General features: G+C 37.6%; 1 pseudogene; it reads left to right on the top strand.

The window, feature by feature from the left end:
• The first annotated feature begins 799 nt into the window (after positions 1–799).
• The window catches only part of LOC132639609 (uncharacterized), a 30,986-nt pseudogene continuing 13,539 nt past the window's right edge, over positions 800–18,246 (top strand).

Below are 18,246 nucleotides of genomic sequence, written 5' to 3'. Positions count from 1 at the left end.
AGTTCTCCTTGAAGGAACATGTTCATCAACTTGATTCATTTGTTTTAGCCTTAAAATCTTAAATCTTGAAACTCACAGATACTGCAAAAGAAAAAGGTGTTATTAGTAACCAACAGGTTATATTAGAAACTGAACTAAAAAGGGGCAAAGATGATCTATACATGAAAAGTGAGAAATTCATACTTTTGAAAAAAGATCTTACTAAGGTAAAGTGTGATCTTGAACAAGCTAATCTCTGGACTCAATCCTCTCAAATTCTTACTAATCCCACCAATAGAGCATATAGTGTAACTACTGGCTTAGGATTTAATTGGAGAACTAAAAAAAGGGAATTGGTAGAAGAGGAATTGTGCACTCTTTGTGGCAAAAAAAGACATCCTAGAATCAAGTGCCCAATGAACCTAAGGCTTAAAGAAAGAAATCTGAAAGTTATAAATAAAAAGATAAAACCTGTTAAAATAATTGGAACATGTAGACGCAACAGGTCTTCTTATGTGTTGCCAGGTTGGAAAAATAATGATTTGATTCATCCTTTTCTCGAGGAAAAGCACTCAAGCTAATCTGGGTTCCTAAAATTAACCTCTGATTGTCTTGCAATTAAAGGGAAAGGAAGAAAGTACAAATGGTACATGAATAGTGCTAGCTCAAGACATATGAAAAGAAACAACTACAAATTTCCTTCACTTGCAGCTCTTCAAGGAGGTAATGTGGCTTTTGAAAATGGTGAACACAATGAAGAATGATAGTCATCAAATACTGAATAAGTGGACACTTAGACAAGGAGAACCTTGGCTGAAACATGTGGATGAGCCTGTTACATCGCAGGAATCTCAGTAGAATTACCAAGAAGACTACCTATGAATTACTTAAAAGTAGAGAACGCAATCTAATTTACCTAAAAGCTTTTGGTTGCACTTTTTTGTGCATAATAATGGAAAGATGCTCTAGGTCAGTTTGACGCTAAAAGTAATGAGAGAATGTCTCTTGAGTATTCATCACATAGTAAAGCTTGCAAAGTCTTTACAATAGAACTTTATGTATTGAATAAAGTATTCATGTTATCCTTGATAAAATTGATCACTTGGCTGAGAAAGGTGTGCAAGATGATGATGATGATGATGATGGTATTGGAATCATAAGGAGAAATGTTGAGTCACCTGATCGATGAAATCTAAAATGCTGGACAAATTGAACTATTGGATGAACCAGATTCTTAGTAGCTGAGCATGTTGATTATCAGACAGGGGGAATAGAACATTTGATGATAGAGCAACTAATGATGGTGAATCTGTTGCCTCTAATGCTCAGGTTTGAAGTAATGATAAGGATATTCCTATGGGACTTGAAAGTACAAAAGGCTTGAGCTAATCCAAAGAAAATACTCACTCTTTAGGAATTCTAGAATGCATTATATATCTAAAGTGCGGAAATGTGTGCCTTCACTGCTTTCTTGTCCACCATTGAAATTATAATAGAAACCAGCTCAGAATGATGCAAATTGGATGATGTATAGGCAATATGAGCTTTATAAAACTAAACGAAAATAAGGTGTGGTACATAGTTCCTCGACTTGCAAACAGAACTATCATAAAGAACCAGGTGGGTATTCATAAACAAGATTGGTGAAGCTAGAAACGTTACAAGATGTAAGTTGTATGTTGATGATATTATTTCTAGTGCTACTCTTGAATCGTTATGAGAAGAATCTTCCAAACTTATGGGAAGCGAATTTGAGAAGAGCATGATAGGTGAGCTATGTTTCCTTATGAGGTAAGTACTTGGCAGATAAGTTACAGAATTTCTTGCCTTAATTATCCAGGATGCACTTCAGACTCCTGGGATTATGAAGCTACATCCACACAAGAAGCCTAATTCAATTCAAACCCTAATTATCTTAACGGGCCTCATCATGTAGGGTCTGTGTTCAACCGACTTACTGCGCACCAAAAGCTATATATATATCCAAGTCTTGTGTTGAAGAATTTTGCACATTCATAAAGAAAGAAATTAGAATATTGAGGAAATATAGTCAATGCAATATTGAGTGTTTTGATTCCAGAAGTACCACCTGATACTACGAAGATGATTAATGAAGTTGTCCAACAGATTTTATGTTTTTTTACAGTTCTTTAGTCTAGATTTGTGTATTAGGTTTGTTTATTGAGTTGTATCTTTATCTGCTTTCATAGAAGTATAAATTGTAGGTTCAAACAATTAGTCAAATTCAAATTCAAGTTAGGATAACTTGAAGGGTGCTCTCTAGTCTAGGGAGATTAGTGAGATAGGAATTAGAAGTTAGTTCCTAAGTTACTGAGTTTGTAACTTGAATTTGCATAGGTTCACAACTGTAGTGGAGTTTGGAGAAAATCCTACAAAGGTTTAGGTCATGATTTTTGCACCCTTGTGAGCTAGGTGGTTTCCACGTAAAACTGTTGTGTCTTCTACTTTACTGTTCTTTACTATTCTACAAACGCTAGCTTGGAACAGGTGGAGCAACGTGTTCTATCCTATAAACGAAAATCTGGTACTGCTTCGGATAGATATTGGGTCTTGCTAAACAATAATTATGAAGGTTTCACTGGTAAGAGCAGCAATGGGGAAATATCTGATTTCAAAGAAGAGGTTGAGTCTATCAAGGTATATGCATCACTTGTTGATGTCTTGGCCTTAGTCCTATGTGCGACCACCGAAGTAGAGTCATTCATTAATTTTCTTTCTCATGATTCAGAGAAAGTAGAACTAGGCTGGAAAATTGAACTCTTGCCCTTTAAATTACTTTTTGAGTTCAATTTTATTAAGGTAACGATTACACAGATATGTCCCATCATGTCTGCATCATCAACACCAAATCATCCTATGATATATCTACAGAACTTTCTTCCTACTAAATTTGAGACAATTTATTCTTATTTCACCATGCTGCCATCCTCAAAGATTTCGTCCTCCTCTGGTAGCCTGAGGATGGATGTGGTTTTCTTGGGGTTTCATGAATATATTGTCGAAAATTTGCTACTAAAGGATGAGGCCAACCTGAAACTTATTGATATAGATTAGTTTAAAAGGTTTCATCATGGGTTGCTGTTCTTGGCAACATTTCTTGTTGATCCCCCATTCTAGTTCATTGAATGTAAGAAGCAAAATGGTCTATTGACAGAAACTGGAAGTGTAACTGTTGAAATTTACTTCAGTCACTGCTGCATCTTTTTAGCATAATAAATTGCTTAGTTTTAGAATGAATATACATTTTTTATTTTTAAATTTTTTTTAATTTGTTGAGAAATATTAGGTTTTTTTTTTAATTTTTGTTAAGCAGATTTACTGTAGATTATGTTTCCAAGTTGGCTTTTTAAAGTCCTCTATGCTTAATAAAACTTTTGAGGATATTTTTAATTATTCTTTCAACCTTTTTTTCTTGAACCATGTTTTAAAGAAGTCAACAGTGGTGTCAAGTCCCTTGTTAGTGTTATAGGATTTTTGTGAATTCACTTTAAAAAGCTATTTTCGATCACTTTAACCATTTTCAACTCGTACTTATTTTTAATCCATACACATTTTTAACCATATCAACTTTTAACCTTTTTTTCTTTTCTTTTCAATATGGCATGTAGTTTCATTTCTTATAATCTCCCACAAATATTCACTAGTGAAAACTATCAAATTTGGTCAAAGAAAGACAAACAGATAATTAGAGAATACATGATTGAAATTGTTGAGCATTTTAAATGTTAATATTGAAACTGCCGGTGCTATTTATACATAACTTTGGAAAACATGGATTATTCTTCTATAAAAAAATCACATGATCAAGCCAAAATTTGGGGAAAAATCAACATTTGTTACCAAGTTGAGATCTTTCCACTTGTTCCTTCTTTGACAAAGTTTTTGAGGTCGCTTTTTATGAAAAAAATTCAGAAAAAGAAAAAGGTTTATGTTACAAAAGTGTGAAACTTCAAAACACTCAAAACAATCCACAAGCACAAATCTCCAAAGAAAAATTTGAGGAGGAGCAACTACTTTTACATCCCAGCAACTGAAGCAAAGGAGGAGTGTTGAAATTTACTTAAGTTACTGCGAGATATTTTAGTTTTTTTGCATTTTTGTTGTGCAGATTTTCTGCAGATTATGTTTTCAAGTTGACTATTTAAAGCACTCTATGCTTAATAAAATCTTTGAGAGGTATTTTTTTTATTATTCTTCCAACCTTGCTGCACCATCTTTAAAAAAAACAACAATAATAAAAGAGGTTGAAGCGGCTATCCGTTTATCTTTTGTAGATGCTCTGACTATCTAGAAAAGTAGGGATGTCAGTCTTTTGCTTCAACTCGTGACTATGGCTGTCAAGCTAACCAAGTTTGATGGAAACTTGACTGATCTATTAATACAAAAAGCCTCTTAGGAAGATGAAATTCTTTATCTGATGGAAAATGCTTATGAACAGCTTATTTTCTTGAAAGCCTTCCTCGTGGATCTTTTCAGGCAACACACGGAGCTTAAAAAATTTAATGATTTTTGAATGTGTGTTGAAGTGACTGTCAACAAGGTAACATTTATTAGCAGTTGCTGTTATGAAAGTTTCAGCAATGGAAGCGGCAGTTGGATAATATTTGATTTCCTAGAGGAGATCAAGTCTGTCAATACAGAGGTAAGAGATCTATACTTTCATTTGCTGCATGAATCAGCCCGTGACATTACTATGACAGATCTCGAATGCCTTATCAACATGCTATTTGACATGCCGAGTCATCTGCATTCTAGGGGTGAGGTGATCTCTTTTGTGAGGAATCAAATCCCAGTAGTCCAAGAGAAATTAAAGTCTCTTGCTGATATTGTACAACTGTGTAATATTAGCAGAGAACTCAAAGACCTCATGCAACGTGTTCGAGATGTCGCCTATGGGGAAAAGTTGGTCATTTTCTTCTCTGTCAGTGGTGATACTCATGCTTGGTGTCACCTGTTATATCTCTCTGATGTCAGACAAGTGCTCAAGTGCTTAATTTTGTTGAGGCAGAGGTCAAAACTATTTGTTCTAAAGTTCCAAACAAGACACGCCTTATCTTTCCAATAACCAATTGATTAGGATTCTCCAATGTTTATTGGGAAAATTGGAAGAGTTGGTACATTCCAAGGTCAATATAGTGATAGAACTGAAGCCTCAGATTGTGTCGGTCAAGGAGGGATTATTGTGTCTAACATTGTCTTCTAATTATTTGGCAGAAACCTATGATGAACATGATGAAGTTTGTGTCTTATAACCATTGGTACTAAAATGCTAACAAGGCCGAGTATATCGTAGACTCTTGCTTGGCCAATTCTTACCCACTGTGGTACAAAGCTCATTTTATATCTGAAGTTGTTGAGAATATTAAGCTTGTCAATAATGCTGTTAATGAGAACATCAAAAGAAAGAAGATTGATATGGACATAGTTGCATAAGGTTCCACTAATCTCGTCTCATGAGTATCAGTTGCAAAATGAGAAAATGAAGAAATGGTGGGTTTTCAAGATGTGATGGACAAAATAAAGCGGCAGCTACTTGGAGGATCGCATCAACTAGATGTTATCTCGAAATTTGGTAAACCTGGAAATGGCAAAACCACTCTTGCAAAGAAGATTTACAATGATCCCCATAGTTTTCTCTCACTTTGATGTTCATAGTACGTGTCATGTGACTCAAGTATATTCATGGAGAGAGTTGTTGCTTACTATTTTGAATGTCATTGAGCGTACTGATCGCACCATTAAAGGAGATGACCAGTTAGCTACTGAGCTGCGTCATGTTTTGTTGAACAAGGGATTCTTAATTCTCATTGATGATGTGTGGGACATAACAACATGGGGCTATTTGCACATGTGCTTTCAAGGCTCTCAGAATAAGAGTCGAATTAGTCTGACAACCAGGATACATGAGGTTGCCCATTATACTAAATGTAAAAGAGAGCCCCATCAACTATGTTTACTCACAGATGATGAGAGTTGAAAAAGTTATTACAAGAAGAGTTGTTTCATGAGCAGGGCTGCCCACCTGAACTTGGAGATGTGGGATTACAAATAGCAAATAGTTGTGAAGGGTTTCCTTTCTTATTGTTTTAGTAGCTGGTGTTCTCAAAGAGAAAAACAAGTGAGCAGAATCGTGGAAAGAAGTACAAGGAAGTCTAGGTTCCCATAACTTTGTTGGCTCAGAAGAGAGCATCCCTATAATTGGATTCAGTTACGAGAATTAACCACACCATCTAAAACCATGTTTTCTCTATTTGGAGTATTTTTGAAAGGTAAGGATATTCCTGTTTCAATATTGTTGAAGGTGTGGTTAGCAGAAGGAATTGTTGAAAACCGTAAGGGAATGGGACTGGAAGATGTTGCCCAAGGTTCTTATTAGAAGAAATTTGGTAACGGATGTGAAAAAGAGATCCATGGGAAATTTTAAACATGCCGCATTCACGATCTGTTGCATCAATTCTATTTGGAAAAGGCCAAACAAGATAATTTCCTGCATAGTATCCATAGGTACAAAAAATTATACTGCTTTAATTATGATAATCTTCATTTGTATTCTCACTTTCATGTATTTAAAAAAAAAAACAGAGACCAATATGGGGATTCTATTCTTTATGCTAATCCATTTATTCTAAACGGGATGAGTTTTCTCAGTGGCTGCCATCTGTCTCAAGTGTTCGTTCTTTATTTTTCAATGCTAATAGTGATGATTCTTACCCTACAATAGCATGTGATATCTCCTTCATCTTTCATAGCTTCAAACTTGTTAAAGTGATGGATTTGGAATCCATCAGCATTGTTGACACTTTTCCTAGTGAAATAAGAGCTTTAATTCATATGAGGTACTTCGCTACTCGAACGACTGTAGATTCAATTCCTTTAGCAATAGTTGATCTTTGGAATCGTGAAACTTTCATTGTTAAATAATTACGCAGAGAGAAGTTACCTCATTCACTTTTGAAGATGTTTAAATTGAAGCATTTACATGTAAATATCCATGCTTCATTCAGTTTACAGGATGACATATGTACTGAGTCACTTGCTGACTCACAACTAGAAAGTTTGAAGACCTTTTCCACTCCACGTCTCTCTTATGGTGAAGAAGATCTTGAGAAGTATGCCAAATTTGAGAAAGCTGAGATGCATATTTCAGGGATCATCGGGTTATTCAAACAAACTGAGAGGAAACTGTGTTTTTTACCCAAGACTAGACTTTCTAAAACATCTTGAATCACCGAAGCTCTTTTCCAACAGTGTCCCAGCTAAACATCCTCATGAATTCAATTTCCCCTCAAAACTAAAGGAATTGACTTTGTCAAAATTTCTTCTATCGTGGAGCCAAATTTTGACCATAGGTGAATTGCCTAACTTGGAGATTCTAAAGTTACTTTTCAGAGCATTTGAAGGTAATCTGTGGGAAGTGAAGGATTTGGACTTCCCTGAACTCAAGTACTTAAAATTGGATAACCTCAACATTTCACAGTGGTCAGTTGCTGACGAGGCTTTTTCTAAGCTTGAACGTTTGCTTTTAACAAAATGTAAGCCGTAACGACCCGTTTTTCCGTTACGGTACTTTTAACCTTGTTGAACTTTTTTGAGCTTTATTAGCTTATATTAGACTTGTGGGGATGGGTGGTGCTAATTCCGAGATCATTGGGTGAATATTAGCTTGGGTTTTATGATAATAAGCTTGAAAGAAAAAAATGTTTGACCCAAAGTTGACTTTTGGGTAGACAGACTTTTTTTGGAAATCCGTCTATTTCGAGAGGTCCGGATGATCATTTGTGACCAACAGGTATGTTCGGTTTGTTTCCCAATGCATTAGAGTGCATTTTGGGATTTGGGTTGAAAAGTTAGTTTTGGGGTATTGTGGGTTGACTTGGTCAACGAGACCCTGTTGGGAAATCCTAGGCCATGGGTGAGTTTGTAGAGCGTTTTTATGTGTTTTTGCATGCTTGTTTTATATATGTGGGCCCTCGAGTGATACTCGAATTTCGGGTTGAGACTTGTGGAGTTGTGTAAATATCTGGTGTCTAGTGTAATTCCATGGCGGCACCAGGACCGTGGCAACGGTATCGCCATGTCGATGGCCCTGCCGCTATAGCGGTGCAGAGTAATTGTGAGTGACCGCCCTAGCAGTCATGTTACCGCGGCAGCGGTTCTACTGTAGCAGACTGCAGACCGTTGTAGCGGTCGAGGGGGACATAAATGCCTTAATTCCTTTTTCAAACCCTATCACTTGTCATTCAATACTCTTGATTCTAGAGTTATTTTGAGAGCAAAACAAGAGATTCTGAGGCAATTCTTCATTGGGGTAAGTTCATCTAACCCTATTCTTCATTTATGATTCATAATCCACCTTAGAAACTCCCTAATTCGTGCTAAAGTCTTCCAATAACATAAGGATCAAAGAGGGTTCTTGGGGTCTCTTTCTTGAATGAACTTTTTTATTACCAAACCTTGATTTGTTGATGGAATAAGCTTATATTAGTATGGAATTGAAGGGTAATATCTATATAAACATGATTCCTTCACTATTAGTAACCAATTTATGATATTGAGAGTTAGGGTTCATACCCAAAATTGGGGGTCTCTCTTTAAATACGAATTTAGCTTAATATTGAGTTGTTTAGAAATTGATTGGTGGGTTTTGATCACTTAGACTTTAATTGCATGTTTCACTTTCGAATTTCTCGTTTTTCCCTTATGGGCCCATTTTCCTAAATTCATAGGCTTAAGTTGACCGAATTAAAAGCCTAGCTATTTGGGTATTGTTCTTCGTGATTTCTAATCTAGATTACGTTATATATAGACCTTGAGTATTTGGAGGCATTAAAGAAGGGCAAAGCGCTCGCGTGATTTGTTTTGGATTCCTGTTCGGCACTCCAGGTAGGTTATGGCTTACCGTTTTTGTTAGACTCCGGTTAGCGACTCGTATGTAGTACTAGGAAATTGTTGGAGACATCATGTGAACCTTCGGGCATAAAATTTGGGATGGAATTCTTAGGATTAGTACTATTGTGTGACTTGTGTGTTCGAGCTCATGGCCTGTAGAATCCCTACGTTTATGCTTGGCTATTCTTTTGAGAATTGATGGTTTCTATGTATTATGGGAGACTGATTGGAAGGAACAGATTCATGCTATGCTTGTACTATGATGGCAGTCCCTATATGAATTAACTGGAATCCATATGTTATTTATGATAATCTCGTTGCATGATATACTTTCTCATATCCATAACATATCTGTCTTGATCTTGATATTGGAAGATGGTGATGACGGAGGTAAGTATGATTCATATGACATTACTGTATTTGTGTAGCCATCTCTATGTTGTGTGATACGGAGTGGTTAGCAATAATATTGGATGGAGAAGTCATTCTAGGCTATGTGATATGGAATGACGGTACGTGGACTTAGCGGTCCCCCATGGGTCATTACTTTCGAGAGGTGGACATCGTCCCCCTCGGAGCATGTTTGTATCATTGCATTGCATTCCATTTGCATAAACATTATATATTCTTATTGTCATTTGGATTGATATTGATCTTCGGTGATATTTGAGTTTTTGGGTGAGTATTGGGTTATGTCTGGATTCATGAAATATTTGACCCATCGTTTCGTAATGGTTTGTTCTACTTGGATAAATTGACTTGTATCTGTCTGTGTGCATAATTATCATTCCATTTCCTTGCTCTCATGCGTGATCTAACTATTGTCGGCCTATGATACTTACTCAATACCGTGTTTTATACTGATGCTACCTTGTTGTACTCTTTTTATGAGTGCAGAATACGCTGTTGGAGAGACTTCCACCCCTGGTGACTGATCCCAAGGCCTGATTCACTAGCATCCAGGATGAGCACTTGGAGACTCAGCAGCCCAGATAGCTACTCTTTCATTACTTATCTTATTTCTATCCTTGAGATAGTATTTATCTATGAGACTATGTATTCAAACTTTATCTATGTAGTAGCTCTTGTATGACTTAGACCAGATTCAGTGGCCATGTATTATTCCACACTTATTATTACATTTATGTCAGACTTATTTATATTATTCTTGGAAGTTGATTTCATTTATTTGTTTGGGTGTTGGTTAAGGGACGGGTTCGCCTACCGAGGTGGAAAATGATAGGTGCTCGCACGCTCTCGGAGTTGGGGCGTGACATAAGCGGCTTGAGGAAATCCTTTTTCATTTTGAGGATGTTGTATCTCTAGAAAGCATTGAAGTAAACTGGTGCAGCCGGTCAGTTGCCAATTCTACCTAAGAAATTCAAACAACTCCACATGATGATATGGCAAATTATGCGTTCAGAGTTACAATACAACCTCAAGATCGGGCCACAAGATCATCTCCTTGACTCTTATCTAGTATATTCCATGTTCATCTGAGTACATTTCCACCCTTCTTACCCCAGATTTGTTAGTATTGTACATGTCTTGGTTACGTGCTCTAATACCAAAAACAAAACAAAAAAAAAACAAAAAAAAAAAAAACAAAAAAGTATTTGTTCTGTCACTGAATCTGAGTGCTAAGGTTATGGGTCAGTTTCCTTTTCTAGCTCATAATTTAGCGAAGAATACTGTAGTTTAAAAGTGCCCCGATACAAGACTAGGGCTATTAAAATTGCCTATTGGTCATTGGACTCATTTTTTTCATTAGTCCTACCTTGGATTATGTTCCAAAATATATCAAATGTTTGAAATACTTGAGGAGTTTCAATATTTCTTTGCTGTACTTTAGAAGGAATCACAGTTGCATGGATGATGGTAAAGGGTTTTGAATTTTAAGTCATCTTTTGATATTGTTAGGAATTAGGATGTTGAAAACACAACTGGCATTCTCCCTTATTTGTTATTTCTTGTTAATTTTCCTTCAAAAATGGACTGCAGACTCTCTTACTGGTTCACAAGAGACAAATGTTTGAAGGAAAGGTTCTGTCACGACCCAACTCATGGGTCGAGCGGGCACCCATACAATCCCCCTTGGTGGTCGAACCTTTCTTTTATTCAACTTTCAAATATAAACATGTGAAAGAAATTTCAAGTACTAAAGCAGTCTCAAATCATATAAATATATAAGTGTGAAAATACAAGCAACTACCCAAGGGTCTGGTCAAGTCATAGTACAATAGCTACTAAATAAGTACATAAGTCTGAATAATGGAAATACATCAATGTATGAATAATACTGTCTCAAAACAAGGGACAAATATCATGATAGAAGAGTTTTCCGGGTAGCGGATCGGGATCACAGCTCACCCTAGAAACTCAGACTAAGGGCTTCGGGATGATCACTCGCGAGGTGTTAAAGTGTAACCTGTAGCAAACTCTGCACTCATAAAAGAGTACAACAAGGTAGTATCAGTACAAACACTATGTACTGGTAGGTATCATAGGACGATAACAAATAGTTCAGATATATGAACAATGAGACCAATAAGTAGGCAGTTAAGAAATCAAGCATACTCGCAAGTCAGATCATCACAATAATAAAGGAATTGCACTAGCCAGAAGTTACATAGAAACTCAACTATTCAAGTCATAAGCCTAGGCGGAGTCATTAAATCACAATTCTGTCAAGTCAGATAATAGATCTTTACTACAAGAATAATCCATCAGCCAACATCAAGAATCAATAATAAAAGTGCCATATGATGTCGTGGATGAAATGTAATGATATGCAATGCATTGCACTGGCCAATACCTCGAACCTATACACACATTCCCCGGACGGAATATCGACGTCTCGACAGTGATGACATGTAGGAGACCCATGACGTCCATGTACTCCACTCGTGTCACGACCCAATTTTACAAAGTCGCGCGGGCACCTACCTTTTCAACCTCGGTAAGCGAACCCTTATCCCAACAATCATAAAAACATGAATAAATAATTAAATAAGTGGAAGAAGATAGAATAACGTATGTCTTATGATAATAATATAAGAAAATGCGAAAATAATGAATTACACCCCAGTATCTGGTCTGGTCATACAAGAGCATCTAACTAAATACTACGAGTCTGAATAATAGTAATACATTAAATGTCTCAAAAGTCATGTCTCAGAACGGAAATAAAGACATAATAAAAGAAGAGTCTTCAAGGCGGCGAACGTCCTAGTGCTCACCCTGTAAGACTCGAAACAACAATCCTCGTCTACTATTAGCCACGAGGAGTAGAGGTCGATCCAACCCGGAACTCTGCATTCATAAAAGAATGCAACAAGTGCAGGTCAGTACAAACAACAAGTACTGGTAGGTATCATAGGCCGACTAAGACTAGCTGACGTATATAAAGATAACAAAGCAAGATAAACATAAAAACCAACAAATACAAGTCAACACGAATTCGTAACGATAGTACAGATCATCACCTATGTTATAGTATGTAAACCTAAAGGGCCAAGTCTCAGTGTAATCAATATGAATCAGTATATCACGATATTATCACAACAGATTACCATAAACCAGAAAGTATAATGCAATGCAATAATTTATGTACGATGAATGCAATGCATATGCAACTTTGTACAACATGTCCAGGATGGAATAACTCCACGTCTCCGCTATCATGACCCATGGGGGACCCGTGAAGTCCATGTACCACTCTCACTATCCCGGCAAAGACCTCGACCATTGGACACTCAATCGTTCCCAACTTCATACTCGAAGGTTTACATGCATTCTCCGACAATATCATCTAAACATACGCTTCGCTAATCGAAGTCTCACTATAAGGCAAACCTTAACCTACCTGGAGAGCCGAACAACAAAGTCTCTGAAATTGGTTCTATGAACTAGAAGGACGAAATTAGGAATCTATAGGCCTCAACATGAAATTAATGCTCTAGGTGATCAATTCCTATCAATAATAATCTAGGAGGACCGACAAAATGCTTAAATTCGGATTCTGGGCAAAACACCCAATTTGGGTATGAACCCTAACTCCCAATCCCATAAATTAACCACTAATTAGGAAGGAGTCATGCAATAATAGATTCTAATCATCAATTCCATGCTTAATAAAGCTAACCCAGTCAACAAATCAAGATTTAATAGCCTAACATGATGAACCAATTGAATCCTCTTTTAATCATCAAACTATTAAAAAACCAGCATCATAATGGATTCCTAAGGTGATAAAATAATCATGGAATGGAAAGGAAAGTGAAGGGACTTTCCACAAGGATTTCCCCCCCAAGAATCGCCTTGAAATGCACCCAATAACTCAGTTTTTGGAATAGTAATGAATGAGGGACTTAGGACTTTTAACACTCATTTAATGAAATTAACTGGCCGATACCCACTCCTGCGACAACGATACCGCTGCAGCGGTACCGCTTTTACGCCCCCTCAGACCGCTGCGGCGGTTAACCATAGAAAGAACTAGTCCGCTTTTACGTCATGGCCACCGCTATAGCGGTGCCGCCATTGTGGTCCTGGTGTAGCCATAGCGGGCACCAGACACCAGAAATCCCCAAGTTTTACAACCCAAGCCAAAATCCCGACTATAACCCGAGGCCATCTGCTTACATACCATATATGCAGACACACATAAAAACACATTAAGAACGGGCTCATGACCTCGAAATTTTCAACGGAGGTCTCGTTGATCGAGTTAACCCTCAATACCTCAAAACAAACTTCCCAGCCTAAGTCCCAAAATGTAGCCGACCGCATTGGGAATCGAACCAAATATACACACACGTTCAAAAAGACTACTGGACCCGTCTGAATCGACAAATTCCCGAAAAAGGTATGTTTACCCAAAAGTTAACTTTGAGTCAACTGTTTTTCTCTTTAAGCCCAAATTTGCCAAAATTTTCACCCAAATCATATCCAAACACCTAGGGAAGCATGACAACAGTCCCCTGGGGTCAAAGGTGAGCTAAACAAGCTCGGGGAAGGGTCAAAAGTACCGAAAAGCCTACAGCGACCAAACGGGTTGTTACAACTCGCATCTGGACCGCATATCGGATTCATGATTTCACATTTCATTTCTTTTGTTATCTTTTCATAACCCCGTAAAAACCTCGGATGTTCCACTTTTCTCACTTATCATATCAGTACCAAGTCACATGTTCATATCAATGTATCATATGAAATGAGTATGTATGCCATGCTTTATATCACTATCAACAATATATCATAATCAGGATCTCATTTGCGTTTAATCATAAGTACACATCACAATTCAATCTTTTATCATTATCCTTACTTTTTACGATTATAAGTGGAACATCAAAGAGAGATATGAGTGCAATACAACATAACATAGCAAGAATGGCAACAAGCCCAATCATAGGAAATAAGGCGACCAACCCAACGTGACAAATATGGCGACAAGCCTACACAACAGCTGACAAAACAAACTTAATTGAAATCCGTCTGTCACGACCCAGCTAGGGGCTGTGAAGGGTACCCGGGGCTAACCACCGAGCACCGCTCGTGCCATCACTTATTAAGCTTATTTAGCAATCATTTATCCGATTCATGCTTAATTTATATTAAAATCCATTTTTATTTAGGAACAAAATTCTTTTATACATACGAGCCCTTAGGCTAGCAAAATAAAATACGCATATATATATATATATATATATATATATATATATACATAATGACCATGCCATGAAACCACACGACCCACGTCGAGTATCTACGAGCCTCTAAGAGATGACATCTACAAATGTACACAAAAGAATCATCATAGGCACCTTCGGGACAATGGAGGGCTTTCAGTCAGCTAGCAGCCTCTAAGAATCCGGAGCAAGATCTCCTCCCTATCTACCTGTGGGCATGAACACAGCGTCCAAAGAAAAAGTACATCAGTACGAATATTGTACTGAGTATGTAAGGCAGGAATGAAATAAACAAACAGAATAGAAAGATCATGAGTCATGGGACAAAGATATACCCTGCACACATGTCATAGGAAATCGTATTATTATCATATTTCACATTTTACACAATCATAGTACCCATGTTATCACATCCCATACATCATCACGTACGTCATCATATGCCTCATCACATCATAATCTATATTGTTACCCGCGTCCGGGTAACCCTCATATGCCGCCCACTAGTGGTGATCATGCCCGACCCTCTCGGCTCGGTGTAAACATCGCAGCCCGCATTAGCGGTGACATGCCCGGCCATATAGGCGCGGTGGAATCATACGCAGCCCGCAGTAGCGGTGACATGCCCGGCCATATAGGCGCGATGGAAATCTTATCATCACAACAACAATCATAACACATCATTATTATACATCTCAAGCCATAGCATCATGTTATCATTTCTTAGTGTTCCATGTATCCCATAGTGTTACAAGTTAGCATTACTTATCATCTTATTGTCATAACATACAATAGCATTAAGAGCATTCATTAAGCTTTAAGACAACCATACTATGTCGGGGTGACGTAAGGTCGTGAACCCCCGATTGTATTATGGACATTTATGAGTATCATGCCTCGCCTTGAAGGGAAGAAAACGTAACGCGAGTGTTAACAATAATAGCATCATTAGCATTGTAGGAACATCATGCCACAATTTCTTGAGTCTCTAGACTCTGGCTCATTGTCATCACTATCATGCTCATAGGGGATTTAATATATAGAAGGACTCTTAAGCTTCATCTTATAGAAGGATTTGTGGAAAGCTTGAAGGATTCATGCCTTTGGAAAGAAGAGTTAAGCCTCATATACCTTTGTCGTTTAAGCAATTTAGCGTTTGCTTATTCTCCTACAATGTCACGCCTCTACCTTCAAAAAGAGGATTCGTACTATCGTTAGTTAACCAACTATAAGAACACACTACTATTTCTAGAGAAAATTGGGCAGCACTTCCTTTGTTTATACTACTTTTCCCGTATTCCATATCAACTCCCAATCACCCACAATAACAATCATAATATAGCAAATCACAATTATCATTCATATACAATGGCCATGATCCATCATTTCTCTTCATTTTTCCCCACATTTATGGTTTTGGGTTCGCTATCGTATTTTCCCATGTATCACACTTATCCCATGGTCTACATGTCATTTATAACATATTCATACTCACAACACACTAACATTCATGATTCAATTCAACTACCACTCACTCATGACACTATTCACTCTTGAAAGACCCATTTGCTATGTTCTTCTACAATTCGGGTATCTTAACCTTCCAATACCTTAAAAAACATAAAATGGCCATGAAACTTACCTTGGATGATGGTTGAACAAGTCTTGAGTGGAGTTTCTCTTCTTAGCACCAAAGCCCTAGCTCACCTCCTTTGGTTTTCTTGAGGAAGATGAACTTTTCTTGAGTTTCACACACTTTGATTCATGGATTATGTGTCGTTGATCTTGGTTTTCCTTTGATTCTCTTGAATTATTGTGGATGAAGTGCTTTGAAGTGTTCTAGAGAGTTCTTGAATTGGAAATATGATAAATGAAATAAAACGAGCTTGGGGTCCCTTATACTTAACTTAAAAATCTAATTTTTGTGAACAGTATTCGGGGTGTACAGTGGCCGTAAACCCAGTTTACGGGCCGTATAGTGGTTTACGGTCCGTCCTTCATGGTCGTATTTAAGCATATCAGAAACAGAATGGTCTGCTGGGACCATGGTGGTTTACGGTCACAGTTTACGGGCTGTATTTCAATTTACGGTCCGTAAACTGAGTCGTATTTTACAATTTCAACATTTGACAGAAAGTTGAAACCTTGGAAGGTTGGAGGACGACAGCAGTTTACGGGCCGTCTTCCACTTTACGACCACTGGGCCGAAGTGAAAATTCTGCTACTTTTCACTGAACGTTCACGGGGAAATTTCCGAGGTGTAACACCGTCACAACTCCATACCCGAAGGTCTAACATGCTTTCCCCCTCAATAACAAACTCCTACATATGCTTCACTATTGGAGTCTAACCGAAAGGTAAACCGTAACCTACCTTGATGCCGAGCGGATGCCACGAACTACCCAACTTTAGCCTTGTCCTTCCGAAGAGCTTCTGAAATATCGAAGTCTATTCAACAATGCATTCTATGTAATAAATGGATACTAATGATATCCATAAAGCTATAGTACTAATCGAATCGAAAACACCCCGTTGAAAGAGAAAAATCAGGCCCACAAAGGCAAAATAGGAATTTTGAGATCAAAATTGGTAACCCAACATTTTAGAAGTTCAATACTATTCCCCAAATGCTAAATAGACTCAAGAAATCATCAATTTCCCCATTAGATCAAAAAACCCCAAATTGGGATGAAACCCTAACTTTCCATAATTTAATTCATCAAAATGGAGATTCAAGCTTAGAGTCTAGTCATTCACAAGGTTCTATGATCATATTAAGCAAGATTCACCAATTAAACCCATGTTCATAGCTTAAGACTTAAAAATTTCACAAAAGAGCTGCTAAACCCATCTTCCCCAATTAACATCTTAAAACTACCATAGATTCATTTCTAAATAAACAAGATAACCACAAAGAAATAAAAGGGAACTCACCCAATGAAGAAATCACTCCCAACATCTGTAAATCACCTTTAAAATGTATTAGGGTTTCAATTTAGTGAATGAATGAAGAGTGGTTCGAATTGGGAATAAAAGGGGAATCTATTTCAGCGATCCTCACTCTAGTGCACAGGATTCCGCTTACTCGCTCCCGCCTCGGCGGACCTCATTAATGACTCAACTTTTCATGTATGCGGGCCAAGTCCTGTATGGACAGACCCGCAGAGGCGGAAACTCGCCCGCTAGAGTGGGACATCATAAAACCAGAAAAATCTAGTTTTCACCAAGTTCAACCCTAAATCCCGACATCCACCTAAGACCTCTCAGGTACAAACTGAACATGTAGACACATGTAAAAACTAGCTACAAACTCAACTGTGGCCTCAGAATTTCCCATGGAGGTCACCTTGACTTGGTCAATCCCCAAACGGCCAAAACCAAGTTTCCAACCAAGGGTACAAAAGGCTCTTGTATGCCTCGGGAACTGAACCAAACATCCCACCAAGTCACAATTGACCCTCAAGATCTCATGAAATCAACGAAATTTCAAAAAATGTCTGTTTAACAAGTCAACTATTGGTCAAAGGTTTTTCACTTAAAGGCTTTAATTTCCCCAAATCACTCTAAGACTCGCCTGATAACCTCGGGAACCTTTTCTCCCATCTCTGCAGGACAAAATTATGCTAACGAGGTTTGAGTAAGGGTCAATGAGGGAAAATGGGTC

The sequence above is a fragment of the Lycium barbarum genome, chromosome 5 (assembly GCF_019175385.1).
Source record: "Lycium barbarum isolate Lr01 chromosome 5, ASM1917538v2, whole genome shotgun sequence".
NCBI classification, from domain to species: Eukaryota; Viridiplantae; Streptophyta; class Magnoliopsida; order Solanales; family Solanaceae; genus Lycium; species Lycium barbarum.
This window is presented reverse-complemented; position numbering and strand designations above follow the sequence as displayed.